We start from the raw sequence: 23,779 nt of genomic DNA on the forward strand, positions 1-23,779 counted from the left end.
GACTTGTTCTGGCTTCCCAAGGCCCACTGATTAACCATCGTTTGCAGTTATTTCTCAGCTCTAGTGTGTGAGTTGGAATCAGGCTATGTAGGGAGACATTAAGTATTTGCTGAAGCTGATGTCTACAGGTTACCTCAGGGGAGCCATTTAGTTATGGAGGCTACTGGATTCTGGAGCCCCACAAGAGGTCTCCATAACTAGTTTTCACCAGAATGCTCTATGATAAAATTTTGAGGAATGACCTTATGATGTTTTCATTAGAACCTAAGGGAGAGAAGAAAGCCAAAACTCTGATAACGCTATACAGAAAGTTAGAGAAATAATGGAAAAAACCCATAATGCAATAAACCTTATGACATAATGTATTCCCATATTTTTGTCCCAGCATCTTTGCTTATAGGAGTTGCCTACCTGTATCCAATCTTGTTAATAGCAGTTTAACTGCAAATGCTAGTTGCGCCTTTCTGTTTTCTTCAGTCAATACACATTTATTAAGTGCCCACTTTTTTCTAGGCACTGTGCTGAATGCTGGGGAGACAGAAATAAGACTCTATGTCCACAGGCAATTCAAGTATAGTGGGGAAGATAGGCAAATAGATTATTATCATAACATGTGATAAACACCAGAAGAGAGGTTAAGTAGGGTACTGGAGGACCACTGAATTCAGCTGAAGGGAAGTAAGCAAGAATTCAGAGTGGATGTTGATGCCAGGTGTGAGTTTCAAAACCTTAATAAGGATTAGTCAATGGAAAAAGGAGATCGTGGTAGCAAGGAATTCTAGACAGAGTGGAAGTACAAATCGAGGCCTGTGTTATGGTATGAGGAATCAGGGTGTATTCAGAAAACTCTTAAGTTGTTTGGTATAGCGAATGGGTAGTGTAATTATAGGGAAAGTGGTAAGAAATAAGTGTATAGAAGCAAGTAGGGGTCAACTCATTAATGGCCTATTCTGCAGTATTTAGGAATTTGGATGTTTTTTCCTAAAGGCAACATGGAATATGAATTTTAAGCACAGAATTGACATTTTCACATTAAAACATTAGATCACTCTGATTATGGTAGGAGAGGTGATTGGGGCATGGTTGCAGGTATGGAGGGGACATTTGGACTTGAGGAAGAGAGACCTGTCTAGAGCTTATTGCAGTAGAAATCTAAGCAAGACATTGCACACGTGCAAATGAAAGTAGTGGGAATAAAGGCTGGTACAAATTCTGTAGATGTAGAAAGTATAAAATTTAATTCCTAGAACATGATGAGGGCTATGATATTACATTACTCAATTTACTAAATTATAGTTCTGTTTCCTGAGGTTATCCCTGCCATCTTTATTGGGATTTCGAGTGGTGACTGGGCAATTTAGTGCCCAAATCTTTGAACTAATCTCAGTTTTATGCCACTATATAGCTAACGGTAGCTATTATGTGTAGGATTTTTACCAGTCTTATTTCTCTAACTTTTAAGCTCTTGGGGGCTGGTGTAGCATCTCTCTCACTCTTGTCCCCCTTTATATCTCCTATTACTGGCATATTCACTTTAAAAAGCACTCAAGTCCACAAATTTTAGGGTAAAAAAAAGAATTTGGAAGAGATTACCCCAATTACCTGAAGACTTGTATAATGTTTCCTAGAACATTTTATTAAGAATATATTATAAAAAGTTTATTTGTACCCTTTAAGTTTTGCCTAAAGGGATGGAGCCCCTTTATTTAAGAGAGTCTGATTTGTATAAGTACGTTGGCGGTTTTATGTTTTTCTCAAATAATGCAGTAAACCTATTTTTGGTCAAAATAATTTAATTTCCATTGCTAGCATCTCTGTTGGGATGATTAATTGTTTATCTCACACAGTCATTTGCTGAAGGGCTGCTCTATTTGAAGGGCTGTAATACCCATGTAATAAGACACCATGGTGCTCTTAGGGAACACATGTAAACCATTGTATGGTATCCTCCCCAAAGGTTCTGGATTCTGTATTCTGAAAGTCTCAAGTCCATTGCACCCATCCACAACAACTTTTCTTCTTTTTCTACTATAAAAAAAAAAACAATTCCTAGTAGGCTATTAAAAATTTTGTTGAGAATATTTGATCTTCAGATATAGTTAGGTATGCCTGGATGCCTCCAGATCAGATATCCATTCTATGTCAAGAAATGAAAATGTCAGATTTTAGGAGTAAGATCAGAAAACAGTTAAAACCAGTTAGGAATGTTAAATATTTAGAATCCTCGCATGCGAAATGTGCTTATTTTCCGAAGTAAGATAATAGCACTGGAGAGCAGAAAGATTCCAGATCTAATAAACTGAGTCAGTTGCGTTAGAGTGCTAGTAAATATCATTTTGAAAGGTCATCTCCATTAGTTCCTCTGTTGCTGTCCTTGAGGTTTTTTTCCTCTCTTTCTCTCTCTTCTTTTCTTTTTAAAATGATCGCTGGTGTACCATAACTTACTTTTAACTAAATAGAGAACTTTATGAATTATTTAAAGCCTCTATATTTAAGCAAAATAAAGTAATAGAGAATGTCTAAGTAGTATAACAACATAAGTAAACGCATATTTTCTTCAAAGAGAAGAGCTGGAAAACAAAAGTCACTATCACAAGGATTAGCAAATTCACTCAGGGTCAGATATTTTGTGATACATAAGAATAATTTTTTAAAAAGTCAGTGGGGGCTTCCCTGGTGGAGCAGTGCTTGAGGATCTGCCTGCCAATGCAGGGGACACGGGTTGGAGCCCTGGTCTGGGAAGATCCCACATGCCATGGAGCAACTGGGCCCGTGAGCCACAGTTACTGAGCCTGCGCTTCTGGAGCCTGTGCTCCGCAACAAGAGAGGACGCGATAGTGAGAGGCCCGCGCACCGCGATGAAGAGTGGCCCCCACTTGCCACAACTAGAGAAAGCCCTCGCACAGAAACGAAGACCCAACACAGCCAAAAATAAATAAATAAATAAATAAACAAAGTAAACAATGCGTTTAAAAAAAATACATTTAAAAAGTCAGTGGACCAAGGTAACTTTTCAAACTCTTAAAAATAAACTATAAATATCGTGTAAACCCATATTTTGATGATTATGACGTTACAAGTAGGTATTAAACACAAGGGCCCCCAGAAGAAAATATACATAGATGTAAAGGGTAAAAGTGATTTAACTTGCTCTTTTTTTTTTTTTTAAACATCTTTATTGGGGTATAATTGCTTTACAATGGTGTGTTAGTTTCTGCTGTATAACAAAGTGAATCAGGTATATGTATATATATATATCCCCATTTCTCCTCCCTCTTTCGTCTCCCTCCCACCCTCCCTATCCCACCCCTCTAGGGGGTCACAAAGCACCGAGCTGACCTCCCTGTGCTATGTGGCTGCTTCCCACTAGCTATCTGTTTTACATTTGGTAGTGTATATATGTCCATGCCACTCTCTCACTTCGTCCCACCTTACCCTTCCCCCTCCCCGTGTCCTCAAGTCCATTCTCTTCGTCTGTGTCTTTATTCCTGTCCTGCCCCTAGGTTCTTCAGAACCTAACTTGCTCTTTTGATGACAACTCTTTATATTTATATATAAGTTGTAATTAGCATGAAGGCAACTGGTCTACCAGCTGGAGCTGTTTTTCAGCTGGGAATGTCTTAAGTCAATTTCTTTCTTTTTTTTAATATACCTTTATTGGAGTATAATTACTTTACAATGGTGTGTTAGTTTCTGCTGTACAACAAAGTGAATCAGCTATACGTATACATATATCCCCATATCCCCTCCCTCTTGAGCCTCCCTCCCACCCTCCCTATCCCACCCCTCTAGGTCGTCACAGTGCACCGAGCTGACCTCCCTGTGCTATGCAGCAGCTTCCCACTAGCCATGCGTTTTACATTTGGTAGTGTATATAGGTCCGTGCCACTCTCTCGCTTCGTCCCAGCTTACCCTTCCCCCTCCCCATGTCCTCAAGTCCATTCTCTATGTCTGCATCTTTATTCTTGTCCTGCCCCTAGGTTCTTCAGAACCATTTTTTTTTAGATTCCATATATGTGCCTTAGCATACGGTATTTGTTTTTCTCTTTCTGACTTATTAAGTCAATTTCTTAAACTTTCTATTGAAGGTTATTGATAATTTAACAGGGATTTCAAATTTAAATTACACAAATCTGAAGTTATTAATTTTGTTACTTTTTGTAGAGTAGGCATTTTTAGTGGATATGTTTCTGAGACCGTGATACTGTTTTGTGAATTAATCTTAATGGCAAATACTTTTATTACTGCTAGAAATGAAAAATAAAAGGGTACAGGTATTGCCAGATAGCATTTGGTCAGAATCGTTTGTATATAGAAATTAGATTTTAAAAAGTCAACGAAAAAGAGAAAATAGTTATTTCAATAAGCATTGCAGTCTACTTGTATTATTGACATGTAGATAATTAACAGTTTCAAATATATTCTGAGTAGAAACACATACATGATATAAATTGGTCTTTAAAACAATCTGTATGGTATATACAGGACAGATTTTTTTTTTTCAGTGTTGTTAGCCTAAGGTTCCAAAAAATAGGAAAGTGAAAATCAATCTGGAATTGTCAAGTCTGCAAAATATCTTACCTTGGGATTGTACAGAACTGGTTCTGAAAGAAAAGTCAGAAACTTCATCCTCCAGCAATGTTCTTTCATAACATAGGACTGCAAAAAAGATAGAAATCAAACTACCGCCATGTAACAATTTAAAAATTAATCCATACCTGAGACCCCTGCACCACTGTGTTATTTTAACATAACTTCCTTCTGTCACTTATAAAGAACTGGATCCAGAACATTATAGTTCAGGCAGGAATATATTACCATTGTAACTACTGAACACTCTCTGCTACCTAATTTTTAAAAAGGGCATGTGTGTGTGTGTGTGTGTGTGTGTGTGTGTGTGTGTGGTGTGTGTGTATGGCCTGGATATCCAGTACTCTAGGAAAAGTCTCTGTGTAACAGTGAGCCTGGTATTTTTCTAGACATCGTTGGTCTCAGAGGTCCCCATTAAAAAGAATAAGGATTGCTACTTCTCAAACCTTGTCAGATACTGGGCATATTACCTGCATTCACAATGGAGGCATTGAGGGTAGCAGTCTACCTTCGTGATAACCTTGTTTATAGACTTGCAGAACATATCGACTACTGTATGCATCATTTCTACAACACTACCAGAGCATTGCTTGTAAGATTTTGTAAGAAATGCACAGGAGAAAGGAATCATAGGTCTTGGATTCTGCAATGTCTAACCCAGTCACAGTGATGCAGTGCTCAAATGAACTATAGCAGATTTAATGAGCAATCTAGGACAGAGACACATGTACTGGACACACCAGGGGAAGAAATTACGTGTACAGGGACTAATTATCATGAAATATGAATACATTCATATAAGTAGTCTTGATCTATGGGACTCCTTCATTATTGGGAATGATTTTTGTGCCAAGTTAATGAAGAGAAATTCAGGCATTATGCTGTATAAAGAATTTTAAAATAGTATTTTAACTTTTTGATTCTGCATAGTCTCAATTTCTGGAGCACAAAAAAAAAAAAAAAAAAGAAATTGCATATCATGAAATAGTATGATCAAATGAAATGGACCTATTTTCTTCAAAGTCTCAAATACACAAGGTGGGGAACAGTAGCTATTCTTCATAGAACCAATTAAGTTGATTAATGTGTAGTTTGATAGAGATGCACTAGATATTATCACTTTGATATTTTAAATAAGGTGATCTGGGCACATTATATTCCAGAATATATGCCTCTAGCCAGAGTGTTGAAAATCTTGGATTCAGTTCTTTGGGGGCTGTAAGATGTCTTTACCAAAGAAATCATCAATTTTGAGGAAAGATTTAGAGAGAGAATGGAATTAATTTGTTTTAAGTTTAAGGCTTATGGGAAGGGGAACCAAATAAGTGGTAGGAGGAATAATATTCAAAAACAGATTTAACTCCAGTTGAAAAAAATCCAGGAGTATAAGATCCGTCTGAAAATTAGACATTTCATTCAATTTAAACAATATTTTATTCTTAATTTAAGGTTTATAATTTAGCATAAGAACACCTAGAATTTAAAACTACTTTTGATAACTGTTAAAGACTCTAAATTCGAGGAATTATTTTCACCACTCCCACCCCCTTCAAAACAGTTCGGCATTAGATTCCTCATTTAAATGTATGGCTAGATTTTATGTAAAATACACAATTAATGTTAATATTTTTTTATTTTATATCTGACCTCAGTAACATTTTTCATGTGCTTTCTGTTTGCAAACATCTTAGAAACTACTACAAAGACGATATTCTTGAAGAAAAGTCAGTGTTTTGCGATGTGAAATTAGAACAAAAACAGCTAAAATAATCCATATATTTATTTTATAAAATTCTTCTAAGAAACAGATTATTTGTATGTAGGATCATAGTGCTATGTGCCATTTAGCAGAAAAGCAGGCTCTGTATGGCGCTTAGCGTGTCCAGTGCTCTCATGGTTGCCCACAATACTAACTCATACCTTTATATGCACTCACTGGGTATAACTGGAACAGGGGGTCAGTAGGGTTGGTGATGAAAATAGAATAGGAATAGTAATAAATTTAGAAATAATTATCATTCTATCTGTCCCAGCTTTGAACAAGTCAAAAAGCACATGGTGTTTTTCATTTCACTGTCAGGACACTTTTGAGGAGAGAGTTGACTGGCAAAAAGTGGGTCATGAGTCAGACTAAACTGCTCTTTATTTTATGCGAACATACTTAACTTTAGGGATGTTAACTTAGGGATGTGCAGTAGATATATGACAGTCATCAAAATAGCAGAGGATACTTGCTGAGTGTTGAGCATTTAGATTGTGCTACATGATGTGCTAGATGGGTTTACCTAAGACTCTTCATTTAATGCTAGCAGATCCCTTGTGAGTTAAAGGAACTATTTTTTAATCTCAAAATTGCAGTTGAAGAAACAGAAATTTATAAAGATGAGCATTTTGCTTGAAGTCATACAACTTTTAAATGTAGATCCAGAATTCAATCGTCAAATCCACTTCAGTACAATTGAATTATATAATTAAACATTGAGATGAATGAAAATTTGTCTTGAATCAACTTTTTGATTTAGCTGGCCAATAGATGACCTCATTCCATCTTTTGTGTACTGTACTGAAATATTGCTGTTAGAAAATCATCCCAAGCTTTCTGCTGCTGAGATCTCAGGCATGTATGTATTCCCTTCTGCTTCTTCCACATACCTTTTGTTCTTGCAAATGCTTGTAATTTGGCCTCTTTGTCTTGACACTGTAGTTGCTATACATAGTGTCTCTTTCCCTTAAGGGTTACCTTGGGGGCTGTTTTCTTGTTCCCTTTCATGTCCACTTCTAGTATGTATGTTCATTTATACCATTTAGAAAGCATAGAAGAGATATTTTTTAAAAAGATCTCTTGAATTTATATCACCTAATTGTGATAGCCACTCTTACCATTTTGTTATGAATTATTTCAGTGATGGTTTCTCTGTGTTCTTTTTTTTCAATCTGTGTTTGTATCCTTTTTTTTTTTTAATAAAATAGTATCTTACTGTATATATGGTATATACCATATTCTGCTTTTTGAGCCTAATATCTTCTTGGGACATAAACAATAATATTTTGCAAATATGTGATTTTAATGGCTGTATAAAACTCCCTCGTAAGGATATACCCTGATTTATTTAATAATTCCCCTGTTGTCCAATATTTAGATCATTTCCAATTATTTGGTCTTATGCCACATGGACTAGTCTTGTATATATTAATCTTTTTGTAAATCTCTTATTGAAATTACTAACGGAAAGGTATGAGTTATCTTCAACTCTTGTTATGTATTGCTAAATTGTTTCTAAAAGCCTGCTCAAATTTAGATTCCTACCAGCCGTAAATGAGTGGCAATCATTTAGAACCATCACCAACAGAGTATCATAATTAAAAAATAATCTGTCATTGATGACTGAAAGACTGTATCTCATTGTTTTCATTTGTTTTATTTGCTTACTAATTATGTTAAACAGGTTTAATACATATTGACCACTTGTGTTTCTTTGTCCGTTATTTGTTCATATTTTTTACTCAACTTTATATTACAGGGATAGTATTTTTCTTATTTCTTTAAAGATCTTGTTGTATGTTTATAGTAACCCTTTGTCACCTTTGTCGCAGTTTGCAGTTTTTTCCCCAGAGTTTTCATTTGCATTTTAATTTTGTGTTGAACTTTTTTAGCAAGAAGTAAAGTGTTTTTGTTTGTTTGTTTTCGTGGAAAGCTGGTGGAACCATTTAAACCAGAATTTCCCATATAGGTAGAAAAATTTTACTTTAGTTACTCCAGGGACACAGGGGAGAGTATAATAATTGTAATATAGACTCAAGAGAAATTATACAAGTAGTGCTATTCATTATCCCTGGCTTCCATTCAGAGGGAGCTAAGCTTTGTTATTTTCATATTCCCCTTCCTGAGTCTCCATCTGTGACAGTCTCTTGGCAGGGTTTCAATCCACTTCTATCGTTTCTATTTGTGGTTGGAGCTGATCCAGCTTCTCCTGCTCTCTGGGAGGAGTTCCCTGTCACTGTACACATATTGGCTTGGAGCTCTTGTATTGGCAGAACAATATATGCATACGTGTAGAACAATCAAGTTTCCTAAGACTCAAGTGGGTCATAGCTATGTCATCAAACCAAAGCATATTCAATCTGAAAGCGACCTTAAGTCGGAAAATCTCACTGTGCAGATGAGTCAAACCCAGAGACACTGCTTTTGTTTTCTTTCTCAGGCATGCAGACCTCACTGGAAAATGGTGAACTTGCTTGAGTCCCGGACAGCCACACTATGTTGTAGAGACTTTGTTGGTATTGATCCCATTACACTTTTACTTTGTACTCATAACATATGGGAGTATAATATTTTCTTGATCTAATAGAAGCTAGGCTACTATAGTGCATGATTCTTTCTTGTCAAAAACTCTATGAGGCTTGGCAAATAACCTAGCCATTTGAGGGTTTTTCCAGAATGTGGTGTCTGTGGTGGTGTTCTGTCTATGGCGCTATTATGAAAAGCATTCATTAAACACACTTATGTGTTTGTTAACATAGGGAGACAAAAAGTAACTGTTTTTCACAGTTTACATAACTTAACAAACATATCTCAGTCAGTGTGTGTGCTACTTAACTCACAGGTCTCACAGCAGTTTGGGATAGCCATCATTTCCCAGCTTGGAATGTTGTAGGCTGGAAATATGTTGGGGCCTCAGATGAAATATATTATTCCCTCCTGACCTGACAGGACTGTAGCTCGCATCATCAGATGTCAGGGCTTTGAGCAAGCCTGCCTCTGGGTGGTTTATCTTTCCCAGCGATTTGAGACTTGTGGTTGCATTGAATGTACTTTGAATTTCATGTATCTCTCAGCTTTATTAGTCTGTATTTGGGTTGTTTTGAGGGTTTTCATTTTAATATGTGGATTGACACATTTTTATACATGTTGCTGGAGGCGCTTTTGCCGTGCTACATTTTAGAAATCAAAATAATAAATAATACATATGGTGTTCATTGTTTTTCTTTTGGTTGTCTTTCTTTTGATGACTGTAACCTTTCATGGGAAGTGTTAGTAACAGGTCTTTTCTTTTATTCTTCTTGCTTTTTGTTCTTTTTTCTGTTTTCAAAATAATAATAATAAGTTAGCTTTTCAGACAGGTCTGGCATTTCTTAATTTGAAAATATACTGTTCATTTTTTTTTTTAATAGACTTTCTTTTTGGAGCAGTTTTAGGCTTACAGGAAATTTAAGCAGAAAGTTCAGAGTTCTCATATGCCTCTTCCCTCCCCCCACAGAATTTCCCTTATCATTAATGTGGTACATTGGTCACAATTGGTGAACCAGTTTTGATACATTATTATTAACTAAAGTTCATAGTTTACATCAGAGTTCACTCTTTGTGTTGTACATTCTATAGGTTTTGACAAATACATAATGTCCTGTATACGTGTACTGATATTTGGCTCATCCTTTGATGATGGTGTAGTCACTTCTTTGGCTTACTCATTCATTCATTCATTTAGACTGTACCTTTCTCCAGTAACTATTTATTGAGTGCTCAATAAATAGAATTTGTTTATTGAGTGTTAAGACACTCCGAGAGACTCTGCAGGAAGTCACCAACCTATGCACCCCAGTGATGAAATGAGGTAATGTGTGAGAAAAGGCTTTACAAGGGAAAACCCTTTGCTGACCAAATGGTATAATAACTGACTACTGATTTTAGATTTCTGCTTGTGAAGTGTTTCCCTAAGTTCAACAGGGGTGGCATGTTCCAATTATATTTCAGACATTTATTTGCAAGGAAATGGTGTATGGGGGCTGTTTTAATTGGTGGCCGTTCTGGGCATTTTCCTGTTTGTGATGGACATTTCTTCATGTCTTCCTTATTAGAAGTTAGTGGAGGCATTAGAAAAAGCAGTATTTTTCCTTGGAACTAATTATTCCTTGCTTCTGGGAAAGTGTAAGTTAATGGGAAATTTTGACTTCACTTAATGAATTTCCCCTTGTAAATTTTCTGCAATAAGTCTATCAGTTAGTGAGAAAGAATTCTAATATTTACATTCCCTGAATGGGTCAAAAATGAATGGGTGGATCATTTTTTTTTAGTGGAACAAAGCATTCCAAATAAATAAATAAATAATAAGTAAGTAAATATCAGCAGAAATGAGGAGTATAAATGTAGACTTATTTGAGTTAATTTATTTTCTTTTCTAGTTCTATCATTCTTTTTCTTTTTAGTTGTAAGATTATACATTGACTAGCTGGCCGTGATGCCTCCAGGCTAGGCGTTAGCATAATTTCTTGGTAAATTCTTAAATAATCTGCTGACTATTGCTCTTGCAGAGGTTAGTTGTTATTGTTCTAGCAAGAGTTTAATTGAGAGCATATGATTTGAAGTCAGGAAATCTGAGTTTAAATCTTAGCTGCTATGCAACCAAGAGCAAATATTTTACCTTCTCTAAATCTCAGTTTCTTCTGAGTCATGATAATAATACCTTTCTCATATGGTTGTTAGTGTGATTAAATAGAATAATGTACATGGAAAACATTGCCATTAGTCACTAGTAATTTGTTGTTACGATAATGACTGTTATATTGTAATAGACCAAATTGGACTTCTTCTTGATCCATGAATACATTTCTAATGTTTCTTACACAAGTTTATTGAACATGGGAGAGCTTTCTTTTCATAGCTAATAGCTGTGCTTTGGAAAAATTTCCTATTCAATGTAGAACTACAGTCCTCTTTCTATGTAAATTGGGAAGCTAGTACTTTATTTTCTCCCTCTCAGGCTTCTGATTTATGTTTTCATTGAGTGAGTATCGGACCATTTCTAATGTCATAAGATAAAATCCAGAAAATAGATGAGTCAGTCATTGAAAATAAAGTCTAGTCAAAATTCTTTTAACTGTATTACATTTTAAAATAAGAATGCTTGGCCTTTGAGTTTTACTATCATAATATCAGCCTTTTTTGTCTGTGTGTGTTAACCTAAAGGACTGAAATCCTATTTGTGCTTATTTTTGTTTTGTGAGGTCAGTTCAACTTTGACAGTCCCATAAGAATAAAAGAAATGAAACAATTATCACTAAACTGGAGAAACTATTGCTTATTATCATCTTGTTTATTTTGTTTGCTACTTAACTTGGCACTGAGGAAAAATTTAAGCGAGTTTATGCTGAAAACCACTGCTAAAATTTGAAACTCACCGTAATTGGTCAAAATAAATCAGTTTTTCAACCGGCTGTTTTTAAGTAGCTATAAATTCGATTGAAGATGCTTTTATTTTTTAAATTTTTTAAAGATCTTTATTGGAGTATAATTGCTTTACAGTGTTGTGTTGGTTGCTGCTGTATAACAAAGTGAATCAGCTATACATATACGTATATCCCCATATCTCCTCCCTCTTGTGTCTCCCTCCCACCCTCCCTATCCCACCCCTCTAGGTGGTCACAAAGCACCTAGCTGATCTCCCTGTGCTATGTGGTTGCTTCCCACTAACTATCTATTTTACATTGGTAGTGTATATATGTCCATGCCACTCTCTCACTTCGTCCCAGCTTACCCTTCCCCCCCCGCCCCCCCCCCCCCCCCCCCCCGTGTCCTCAAGTCCATTCTCTACGTCTGCGTCTTTATTCCCGTCCTGCCCCTACGTTCTTCAGAACCATTTTTTTTTTTTTTTTTTAGATTCCATATATACATGTTAGCATACAGTATTTGTTTTTCTCTTTCTGACTTACTTCACTCTGTATGACAGATTCTAGGTCCATCCACCTCACTACAAATAGCTCAATTTCGTTTCTTTTTATGGCTGAGTAATATTCTATTGTATATATGTGCCACATGAAAGTGCTTTTAGTTTTTAAACAACCTTAAAGTTTGGATTTTTAAATCACACTTGTCTGACAGTATCTATAGATTAAAATGCGTGGACATTAGTTTTGATAGTTCAAATTTACTTATTTAGATGTTTAAAATGAGATTTCTTTTGTGTTATCCAGAGTGAAAGCTGGCAAAATCAAGTGGACATTGTTTTTTGATAATGAAGTTCATATATTTATGGCTGCAAATGTTACTGGGATTAGATTGTTTTCCGTGTTGGTATTTTTTCAAATGAGTGAATTCCTTTTTGTGAATGTGGACAAGCTTCACCAATTTTAGCATTTCAATTTTGGAGGACTTAAGATGAGTCATTTTTCACAAAAGGCTTTATCTCTTGAATTCTTTGCTCTCTTTGCTTGACAGAGGGAGAGGATTTGATGACTTTTTGAAAACTCCCTCTGCTACTTAGCCCCCGTAGTGTTTTAGTTCCCTGTAATAAAAATGGAGCAGAGAATTGAAAGGCCAAAGTCAGGGACACAGAGAAGAACAGCCAATTAAGAGGACGAAAAGAACAATCAAAAAGGAGTGAGAAACAGGAAACCACGTTGTCCCCCCAGTGAGAAAGGAAAATGTTTCAATAAGAAAAAGTAATCAACAGCTTACTTCTTTAGGTAGAAATAGTGATATGTTGCCTTTTCTGGAAGATAATTTTAATGGTACATTGCAGAGATTTTGGAGGAGGGAATTGTAGGTGTGCTTTTAATATTTATAAATTATTTTGAGGGCCATGTATGAAGGCTGTCTCTACGTATACTCCCAATAAAATAACACCACTAATACAGGTGAGATATTAAAAAAAAAACTACTTACCATCTAGTGAGCAGAGACTTTCTTTCCCTAATTTGCATTTAGAAAGCTCTAAATTAAAATGCTAAAAGGAAGGCAAACAGTTTCAGCCAGTGCTGCTGGTATTGTAAATACAACTTGCTTACTTGATATAATTTTAAATAAGTACTCTCGACATTAAGACATAATGCTTTCTGATCATGTAATGGTAAACCACAGAATAATAGAAACATGTTTGAAATGGGCATAGTTTTACCACAGTGCAATATTAATTGTATGCTTCTATATCTTCAAATTAATTCGTGACATCTCTATACAGAGATAGACTTGTATAAAGGAAAATGAATAACTTTTTTGTCTACAAGAATGTCATTTCATTTGTGAACCATTATAACAGAGTTTCTGTCTGGGCATACAACAATGGCAATATGTAATGTTGTTTTATCTTCCAAAAATACTTTGCTGTATAATAAGAAATTCTAATTTGGCAGTAAAAGAAAATCCACTAAATAGACATATATTTTATATTTATATAAATTTTTTTGTTAAATCTTACACAAGACAAATACCATATGATATCACTTATATGTGGGATCTAAAATATGGCACAAGTGAACCTGTCTACAAAACAGAAACAGACTGACACACATAGAGAACAGACTTGTGGTTGCCAAGGGGCAGTGGGGAGGGAAAGGGATAGACTGGGAGTTTGGGATTAGTAGATGCAAACTATTACATATAGAATGGATAATCAACAAGGTCCTACTGTATAGCACAAGGAACTATATCCAGTCTCCTGGGATAAACCATAATGGAAAAGAATATAAAAAAGAATGTATATATGTGTATAACTGAGTCACTTTGCTATACAGCAGAAATTAGCACAACATTGTAAGTCAACTATACTTCAATTAAAAAAACATTTTAGAAAACCTTATACATGACCAAATAGACATTCAGTTCTGCCTTGTATTAATAAATTGCCCAGTATGTTCTCTTTAACATAGCTAATTTATACCTTTTCTCTTCTTTAACCTCTTTCATGACCAAGTTCTCAATCCCCAAAGCACACACCACACAGACACATACAGACAAACAGATAAACACACACACTCTGATTACCCGCCTCACAATTCTTTGACAAATCTAGAAGCACTCAATTAAGAGTTCCTTCATCTCCCCCTGTGAAATCTACCAAATTGCCCTGCATCTATAAGTGTACCATTTCCTATGACTGTGGATCAAAAGAATCCCTCCACCTGTGGAAAAATAGCCTGTCCACTTGGGCAGTGGTTCCCACTCTTCAGTGATTTATCTCCTTTCCCCATGCTGTATTTATTTTTTCATTGCAAATGGATCATTTTCAGCAGCATACTAACATGCCCTAGTATCTCCTCTCTTGAAAAAAAAAAAAGAACCACTTTTGACCTCATCGCCCTCTCCAGCTGTTACTAATCTCTATGCTTTCCAGAGAGCAAAACCCCTTGAAAGATTTCTCTGTTAGTTGCTGACTTTGCATTCTCATCTTACTCTCTTTCTTCAGTCCCCTCCAACTAAACTTTCATCCCCCCATCATTCCACAGAGTCTACTCTTGTCAAGATCACCAGTGACCTTCAATGTTTTCTTTGTAATTATTGTTTTAACCTCTCAGCACCATTTGATACAGCTGATCACTCCATCGCTCATAGAGGACATTTATACATGACTCCTTACTCTCTGGGTTTCCTTCTTCTCCAGCCCACTCTTTCTCAGTTTGTATTGTTAACTGTTTTAGTTGCTTTTGAGATATGTCTTGGGGCTGGAGTCAACAAGACTTGATGATGAATTGGATGTGTGGGATAAAAGACAAAAAGGAATCAAGAAAGACTCCTAATTGTTTGGCCCAAGCAACTGGATGATGGTGCCATTTATTGAGAAAGGGAAGACTTGGCTAGTGGTAGGGTCAGGGTTAGGAATGAAGAATTTTGCTTTGGCCACGTTATGTTTGAGATACCTTCTAGGCAGAGATCATAGTGAAGATGTCAGGTAAGTAGTTGGATTTGAGTCTGGAATTCCAAAGATTAATTATAGCTAAAGATATCAATTTAAGATCATTGTCACACAGATCATATTAAAATAATGTGTCTGCATGAAATCACTTTTTGATAGTGTGTATGTGGAGAAGGAAAGGAAGTATGGGACCAAGCCCTGGTGTATTCTATCAGTTAGAAATTGGAGAAGGGAGGAAGATTCAGCAAAGGAAATAGAGGAGAGTATGGCCAGAAAAAAGAAGAAGAATATGGTGTCAGAGAACCAAGATAAGAAAATGTTCCAAGAAGGAAGATGTGATCTGACAAATTAGGGAGAAGGACTGTGAAATATCCATTGAGCTGGCAACATTGAGGTCATTGATGCCCTTAGGAAGTTTCAGAATAGAGTTTGACCTAGATGCCATGTTGGAGTGAGTTGAAGAGTGAAATAGGAGGTGAGGGGGTGTATGCACTGTGGCTAGATAACTCTTGAGAGGCTTGGTTCTGGAAGAGCACAGAGAGGGTGGTATCTGCAGGGTGTATGTTATTAGGGGATTTAAGTTTTTTGTTCAGATGGGAAATGCTAAAGCATCTTTGAATGCTGTTGGGAATAATAGAGTTGAGAAAGAAAGGTTGAAGATGTAGAAGAGTGATTAAAAAAAAAAACTGAAAAGAGAGGAGTACTAGATCCATACGTGGAAGAACTTACCTTTGATAGGAGGATCCTTTTCTCCTTTATAATAGGAAAGAAGGAGGTGGTGTAAATGCAGGTTTATTTGCTAGTGGCATGATTAGAATGTTTCCATTTGATTAGTGATTTCTATTTTCTCATGGGTTAGTCATCAGGGTTATCACCTAACAGTTTAGCAACAGTGTGATTTGATGAGGAGTAGATCATTTGAAAAAAAATGAAATAATTGTTGGTAAAGAGTTGCCACCATTGCTGGGCAATATTGAGTATTCATTTGAAATTGATGATTATTACTTTAGAGTGATATGACTCTTCCCAGTTATGTCATTTTTTTTTTTTTTTTTTCAGAAATACTCAGCTGTGCAAATGCAGGCCTAGGAAATAGAGTAGAAGCATTAATAGGAAAGTGTGTTGAGTATGGTATGTTAGAAAATGATTACTAATGCCTAGTAATACTTATTTGGCCTTGGAATTTAAACTAGAGGGGGAGAGAAGTGAGGACAGGAGAGGAATGATGGATGGTGGGTCAAAGGACTGGTGGTTTCAATGACACTTAGAGATTGATTCAGCAGGGTTACTTGATCAATTAAGCAGGAACTATGGGAGAAAAGATCATCAGATATTGTGATTGAATTGGGATTTAGGAGGTTGAGTTATTTTTGGTGACCATGGTATAGCCATGGGATTGAATGGCTTTGGTTGAATTCAGTACAACATAGATGTAAAGAAGCACAGGAAATTGAGAGACTAGTTAGGTTTGGGATGTGGCTGATAAAGTCAGTGAAAACAACAGAATTTAGAGTGGACAAAAAGACGAACTCAGTTGGTCAAGTCCTCAGTAAATGAAGGGGAGTGACTAAGAGATCTGAAGATAATGGAAAAAATGGTGTAGCTGGATTATGCTAGCTAGTACCTATTTACCTCACAAGGGTAATATGAAAATTAAATATTGGCAAACGAATTACCTTATAAACTGATGACTGAATGAAGATCACTTCATGCATTGTTAGAGGTAGCCCAATGAAAATGGATTCCATTGTGTTTATCTAGTTCGGATGGTACATTTAATGAGGGCAGTTTAAGTGGAGTGACATTAATGATGGCTAGCTATGATTATAATCAATTTGTAAAGCTTAGATTGATCAGTTAGGTTTACATACTCCTCTTTATCTAAAAAAAAGCATGTTGTAAAGAAAAATATATAATTACAAATGATTTTAAAATAACATATGACAGTCATGATTTCAGAGATGAAATGTGCTTTCTACTCTGTTTCATAGGAATGGTGTATAAGGGACTTTACTTGAAACAGTTCAGACTGGTCAAGTTAGCCAAAATTATATTTTGGGAGGTAACAAGCCTCAAGAGGAGTCCTAGTGTTTTAGTCTTGGTTCTCTGTGACTGTGGGACCTCAGTTCCATACACAGAAACATGGAGAGGTTGTGTTAAGATATTTTTAAGGGATCCTCTGATTCTGTTTTATGATTCTACAAAAATAAATTTGCGACATTTCTATGAAAATTGTATCTTAGCTTTTAGTGTAGACAAATATAAATATATGCTATGTATATTTGTACCCCCTTGATACAGGATTCCAAGCTGTTAATGATGGTGTGATTTAATGCTTCAGGTTTTCCTCTTATTCTGTAATATCATTTAAATGGCATCATTAAATATAAATCATCATAAATATCATTAAATAGGCATATCTTTAAAATAAGACCAGGAAAATAGCATAACATAGTAAACTAAGAAACACTAAGAAAAGATGAGTTATATTTTAAGTTTTTATTTGGAAATCATTTCAAACTGACAGAAATTGTGAGAATATTGCAAAGAACACTCGTATATATCTTTTACCCAGATTCACATACTGTTGACCCCATTCCCCCGACCCCCATCTCTTTCTGTCTCACTCCTCTCCCTTCAACCCCATCTCCATCTCTGGCTCCATTTCTTCTTCAGCCTCCTCGAATCTGGGAACATTTCCACAGCCATTCTTTGTCTTTTAAAACATTGATATTTTTGAGCAATATGTATCTCCTTTTCTTTAATAGGATGTTTTTTCATCTTGAATGTATCTAATATTTCCTCATGATTAGATTTAGGATATGCATTCTTGGTCAGAATTATACAGAGGTCATGCTGTATCAAGTGTCACGTCTAGAGGCACACAATCTCTGTCTGTCCCTCATAGATGGCGTTCATTTTGATCACTTGGTCGAGGTATTATATGATTTCTCCAGTGTGTAATTACTATTTTTCCTTCGAAACTAATAAGCAGTCTGTAGGGAGACATTTGAAGACCATGCAGATCTGCTTCTCATCAAAATGTTCCCTTCGGTTATCTGATATTTTCCATAATGGTTGTAAAATGATGATTTTCCAACCTCCCTCCACACAGTTGGTAATCAGCATTCTGTTGTAAGCAAGACCTCTCCTTTCTCATCTATCAATCGATCAGTATATTGATGTATCTACTTAATGATTGATTTGTTATCACTGCGGACTTATAAATTCCTCTTTTGCAGTGGTTCATAATGCATTACTGAATGATTTTGGTGCTCAACTTTCCCCAGATTTGGTCAGAGGGAGCCCCCTTAAGCTATCCTTGTGACATACCTACCCCCTCCCTACACTTTTAGCACTACCTTACTTGGTGATATAAAGATATTTTAGTTTCATCTTGTACCTACTCTTCCATAGCCCTGGGATAGCTATTTCTCTGAGGAATCTGATTCCTTTTAGTGGGGAATCGTATGACAGAGCAATACCTAGATGCTAGGTGTGTGGTCATTGTTACTGGAATGAAGGAAAATAAAAACAATTTAAATCAACAGAGGGCAAAGCATTAAAAATGTAGTTAGGATATGACATTTTTACCCAAATCACTGGGTTTCACTTTTCGAATGTCCCATCGGTGTGACAGAGGTATGAAACCTCAAACCCATATGTGGTAGCCTAATTATAATTAATAAGTTTAATTTAAAAAAAATAATAATTAGTGTGTAAGATGAGGAAGTAGCAAGTACTTACCTGCCCTAACATAAAGAAAATACTGCTAACTTGTGTAATAGCCATATATTAGTACTCTATTTGAGTTGCTTTGGTAACATAGTTAATAAAATGAGAAATTGAAATATCAAACAGAATTAGACAAGGGATTTTAGTGAGAAAACAGAATCTGTTTCCACCTCAGAAAGTTTCGGTTAAACAATAACTTTAATAATCCACTATGGAGTACTACAGAGGAACGAAACTCTTCTTGAATTTATATTTTCAACATAAAACATCTCTCAGGTTATGGAGTTTCATAGAGTTTGTTCTGTGTATAAATAGTTCTTTGATTTTTCTGAACATATCTTTATGGTAGTTGGGAAATAACAGTTGATGAAACAAACTTCTACCTATTCAATAAATTGAATAATTAAATTCAAAATTCAATTCAAAACTCCTGCATTCCGTGTTCTACTTTATTTTCTGAAATCACCCTGTTTATTCGAATTCCTTTCCTCTTCCTAAGCATTTACATTTTTCTCTTCACTCTTGCATCGCTTGATAATTGACCTTTCTAGAAATCAGCATACACGGAGCTACAGCAACAGAAACCTAGTTAACACACTTAGATATGTTCTTTTATGCTCAAGACATTAAGTGAGCACTTACTGTATTCAAGGCATTGTGCAGGGAGCTCTGTTTCTTTAAAAGTTGTTTGAATTACTGGTGTTTCCAGTGAAGCTGATAATAGAGTACGGTCCCTCCCTACCAAACCGCATTAGACCAACTTGTAAGATACATTACTCGTTAGGTTGCTAAGGCATAAGGTCAGAGCTTGAAGTTTATAACATAATGACATTTGAAGTTTTTCCTCTCTGTTCATTACCAGTGCCATATCTGGTAGTGAAAACAGGTAATACTTTTTAATCTCTCTTCTCTCCAAATATATTTCTTCCTAAAATCTTATATATATATATATTTTTAAAATCTATATATAGAATTTCATAGTCACTTGAATCTACTGATTTTTTTTTTTTTTAATTTTATAGCTACTTTATTTATTTATTTATTTATTTTTGGCTGTGTTGGGTCTTCGGTTCGTGCGAGGGCTTTCTCTAGTTGCGGCAAGCGGGGGCCACTCTTCATCGCGGTGCGCGGGCCTTTCACTATCACGGCCCCTCCCGTTGCGGGGCACAGGCTCCAGACGCGCAGGCTCAGTAGTTGTGGCTCACGGGCCCAGCTGCTCCGCGGCATGTGGGATCTTCCCAGACCAGGGCTCGAACCCGTGTCCCCTGCATTAGCAGGCAGATTCTCAACCACTGCGCCACCAGGGAAGCCCTAAAATCTTATATTTTTAGCTATTAAGTTTTCTCTAAAACATATCTTGGAATTGGTGTACCGTTTCCCCCTTTAACATGACAGTGACAATTCAAGTGCTTGCTTTTTGAAACATTTTCCTGACATGTACAAGTGAGGTATTTTTTCTTTAACCAGTGCTTCTTTTTGATTCATCTTTTCCTTTTATTGCCTCTTGCTTTATGAATAATTATGTATTCTCACTTGGTTCATTAAGTAGTAGTAGCATAATTATGAGAGTATATTTAAAGAATTTCTTTTAGATTGACCCAATCTATATGAGACATCAACAACTTACAAATAATTGAGCCATGTTTGTTTTTTTCCCTCTCTGGAAAGGGAATACTAACATTGAAACTGGAGTCATCTTTGGACTTTATTCAAATGTGTCAATTTTGTGAAACCATACAAAGATGTTCGCTTAGCTTAAGGGAACAGAAGAACTTTGTTATGCTCTTTGAGTGTTACATTAAACTAGATCATTGCCTCAGGATCCTATTTAATATGTCCATCTGATTTATGATTTTTCTGTAGTCCTTTCTCCATTGATTTGTCTCGTCTTTGGAAAACTTGGCATTTACTTCTGTTTTATTTTTCATACTGTCTCAGTGATTATCTATGCATTCATTACTCTCAGTAATGTTACTTGCTGAATTTAAAGCAAATTATGTGGAATATTGTGTCTTGAATTAACAGTCGTATGGCAGGAAGGAGGTAACATGGTTTGTAGGTTTACAGAGTGATTTTTTAAAGTATCAGTTTATATAAATTCTTAAAACACTATATTTAATGTCTGGTCCTATGGTATATCTAGAATAATATAAATGTTAAATATACTTTCACTCTCATTTTTATTATTGATTTAAAGAGACTTTAAATTTCTACAGGACATCACATTTCTCCCTTTCTGGCTTTTATCATATAATTAAGGTGATATCAAAGACTGATTAGAATATTTAAGTCATTAAGATTTTAATTCTTAATTGTATAATCTCCCTTGGCAGGGCTGTTAACTTTAATGATACAGGGAGTGTAGAAATTCAGCAGAGACATTTATTTATTTTCTTTTATGAACAAGGCTATACAATTTGCATTTTTCCAGGTGGTAGTGGGAATATGAACAGATCACACAGCTGCTGGCTTGGTGGGTTTGGGGTGTATGTTTAGCAGATGTTTGCAGGATGTGGAGTTGGAAGTATTCTCAAATATATAGAAAGAGACACAGATATCTGTTCTCTAGTTTAACATTTCATAATATCTATTTCTTTGTGATCTTGCTGGTGTAAAACTGTCTTGCTTTGTTCCCTGGTTTTTTTTGGCCCCTGCCCCCCAAAGGAATTTTAATAGCTTAGGGGATATATCTACCATAACCTTTGAATTAGATGGACATTTCTGTTAAGTAGTTGAATATATTTTCAAGAATAATGTGGGATTTCTATAATTAGCTCAAAAATTTACCTACAAGAAAGAAAATGAAAACCGCAGCCAGCTTCATTTCCATGGCTCATTTCTATAGTAAAATCACCTACCTAGGCTAAAGAAGAACCATTCTCCCCATTTCATCTGAGATGAGATAGCCTGTGAAGAACTTGGGCCAACCTGATTTTTTATCATTTACCTCATTAGCTGCTTTGGTTAAAAATAAACACTGACAAACAACAGGGATTTGGGATACTCATGATTCAGTTTATAGGCATCAATATAGTGATTACTGAATATGTGCTTTTAAGGCCAATTTATTGATCAATTCAAACAATATTTATTGAGCTACATGAAAGCTACTTTGCTAAGCATTGTGAGATCTACCAAGATGATTAAGTTATACTTGGACCCTTACATCTAGGAGCTTAATTTTCACGAATGAGACATTCACCCAGCTAATAAGAATATACCAAACATACCAAAGTTGTGTAGGTGAGATTGAGATGAAGTGGTGCTGGTTTTAAGGGAATGGGGGAAGGGGAGATAGTGGAAAATGTCATGAAAGTGGAGGTAAGCTAGCTGGGCCTTTAAGGATGAGTGAGATTCAGGTATTTAAGTAATGTGGCTGAGAAGGAAAAAAAAAATTTTTCAGCAGAACAAATTTTACGTTGAAAAACCTGGAGCTTATAATGTCCTTTTCCCCAGGCAACAGCAGGTGTGTTAACATGTGGCTAGACTGTAGAGTTCATGTTAGAGATGGAAGGAGGGGGGCACTGTAGAGGAAATGGCAGAAAATGGTGTTAGAAAGATACGTTTGAACTGGATTATGAGGGCCTTTAATTGCTAGACTAAGAAATCCCGACTTTAACTGATAAGAAATTTGGAAGCATTGAGGGATCTTAGAAGACTGACCTGAGCAAAGCTGTTTTTAAAGACATTTAGTGGAGTTGCTAAGATGAAAGGGCCTGGGGGCCTGAATAAGAATTGTCCCTTTAAGTTAGAATCTCTAGGACTAGAGAACTTATTATTGTTGTGTAATAGGGTATAGGTAAGAGTTAAAGGTGAGTCTGGAATTTTAAGACTATGTGACTGGGAAAATGGCAATACTTTTAACATAACTAGGGGAGGGAAAGAGAGAGGAAGAACAGGCTCAGAGGAAGATGATGAATGGGTCTTGGAAACCATGAGATTGGGTTGCTAGTTCTCAGCATCCAGGAGGAGCTACCCAGTAGGCTTAGAAATGCCAGTCTAGCCTTGGGTGAAAATTCTTTTAAAGTATATTCCTGGGAGTGAAATTGCTGGGTCGTGGGATATGCACACCGTCATCTACAAAACTGGTATTGTTGTTGCAGTTGTTTTATGACATCATTATTTGTTTAGATTTGCCCACATGTTTACCCCTTTCTTTGCTCCACATGGCTTCATATATTTTCCACCTTCCTTCTAGAGTCATTTTCCTTCCTTAAAGTATGTCCTTTATAATTTCTTTTAGTGAGGGTCTATTGGTGGCAGAGTTCTAGGTTTTGCTTTTTTGAAAATGCCTTTTTAATATCTTATTTTGAAAAATATTTTGTCTAGATATTCTGGGTTATTATTCTCTCTCAGCACATTGAAGAGATCAGCCCCCAATTTTGGCTTCTGTTGTTTTTGATAGGTTAGCTCTCATTCTATGTTTGTTACCTTTAAGGTAATGTCTTTTCTGTGTATTTGATCTTAAGATCATCTGTTTATCTTTGGTATTAGAGTTTACATCACTATTCTTAGGTGTTGATTTCTTTTTATTTATCCTACTTGGGAGTTTTTTGAGCTTCCTGAATCTGTGTGTTTGTGTCTTTCTGGAATATTGGGAAATTATCAACCATTATCTCCTCAAATATTGCCTCTGTCCCATTCACCCTTTTCTGACCTTCTGGAAATTGAATTATAAAAATTATACCTTGTCACTCTATGCTACATTTCTCTTAACCTCTCAAATTTTCTATGTATTTATTGCTTAAGTGATACATTCTAGAACATTCCTTCAGCTGTATCTTCCACTTCATGAATCTCTCTTAATCTCTGTTTCATCTGCTGGTAAA

The 23,779-nt window shown here is 35.8% G+C and overlaps 1 protein-coding gene and 1 pseudogene across 2 annotated transcripts in view; both read left to right on the forward strand.

The window, feature by feature from the left end:
* LOC137757385 (uncharacterized) overlaps positions 1-15,044 on the forward strand; it is a 44,111-nt pseudogene extending 29,067 nt beyond the window's left edge.
* Positions 1-23,779, forward strand: part of DIAPH2 (diaphanous related formin 2) — an 859,779-nt gene that overhangs the window by 338,275 nt on the left and 497,725 nt on the right. The window lies entirely within an intron of this gene.

This window comes from Eschrichtius robustus, chromosome X, assembly GCF_028021215.1.
Source record: "Eschrichtius robustus isolate mEscRob2 chromosome X, mEscRob2.pri, whole genome shotgun sequence".
Lineage (NCBI taxonomy): Eukaryota > Metazoa > Chordata > Mammalia > Artiodactyla > Eschrichtiidae > Eschrichtius > Eschrichtius robustus.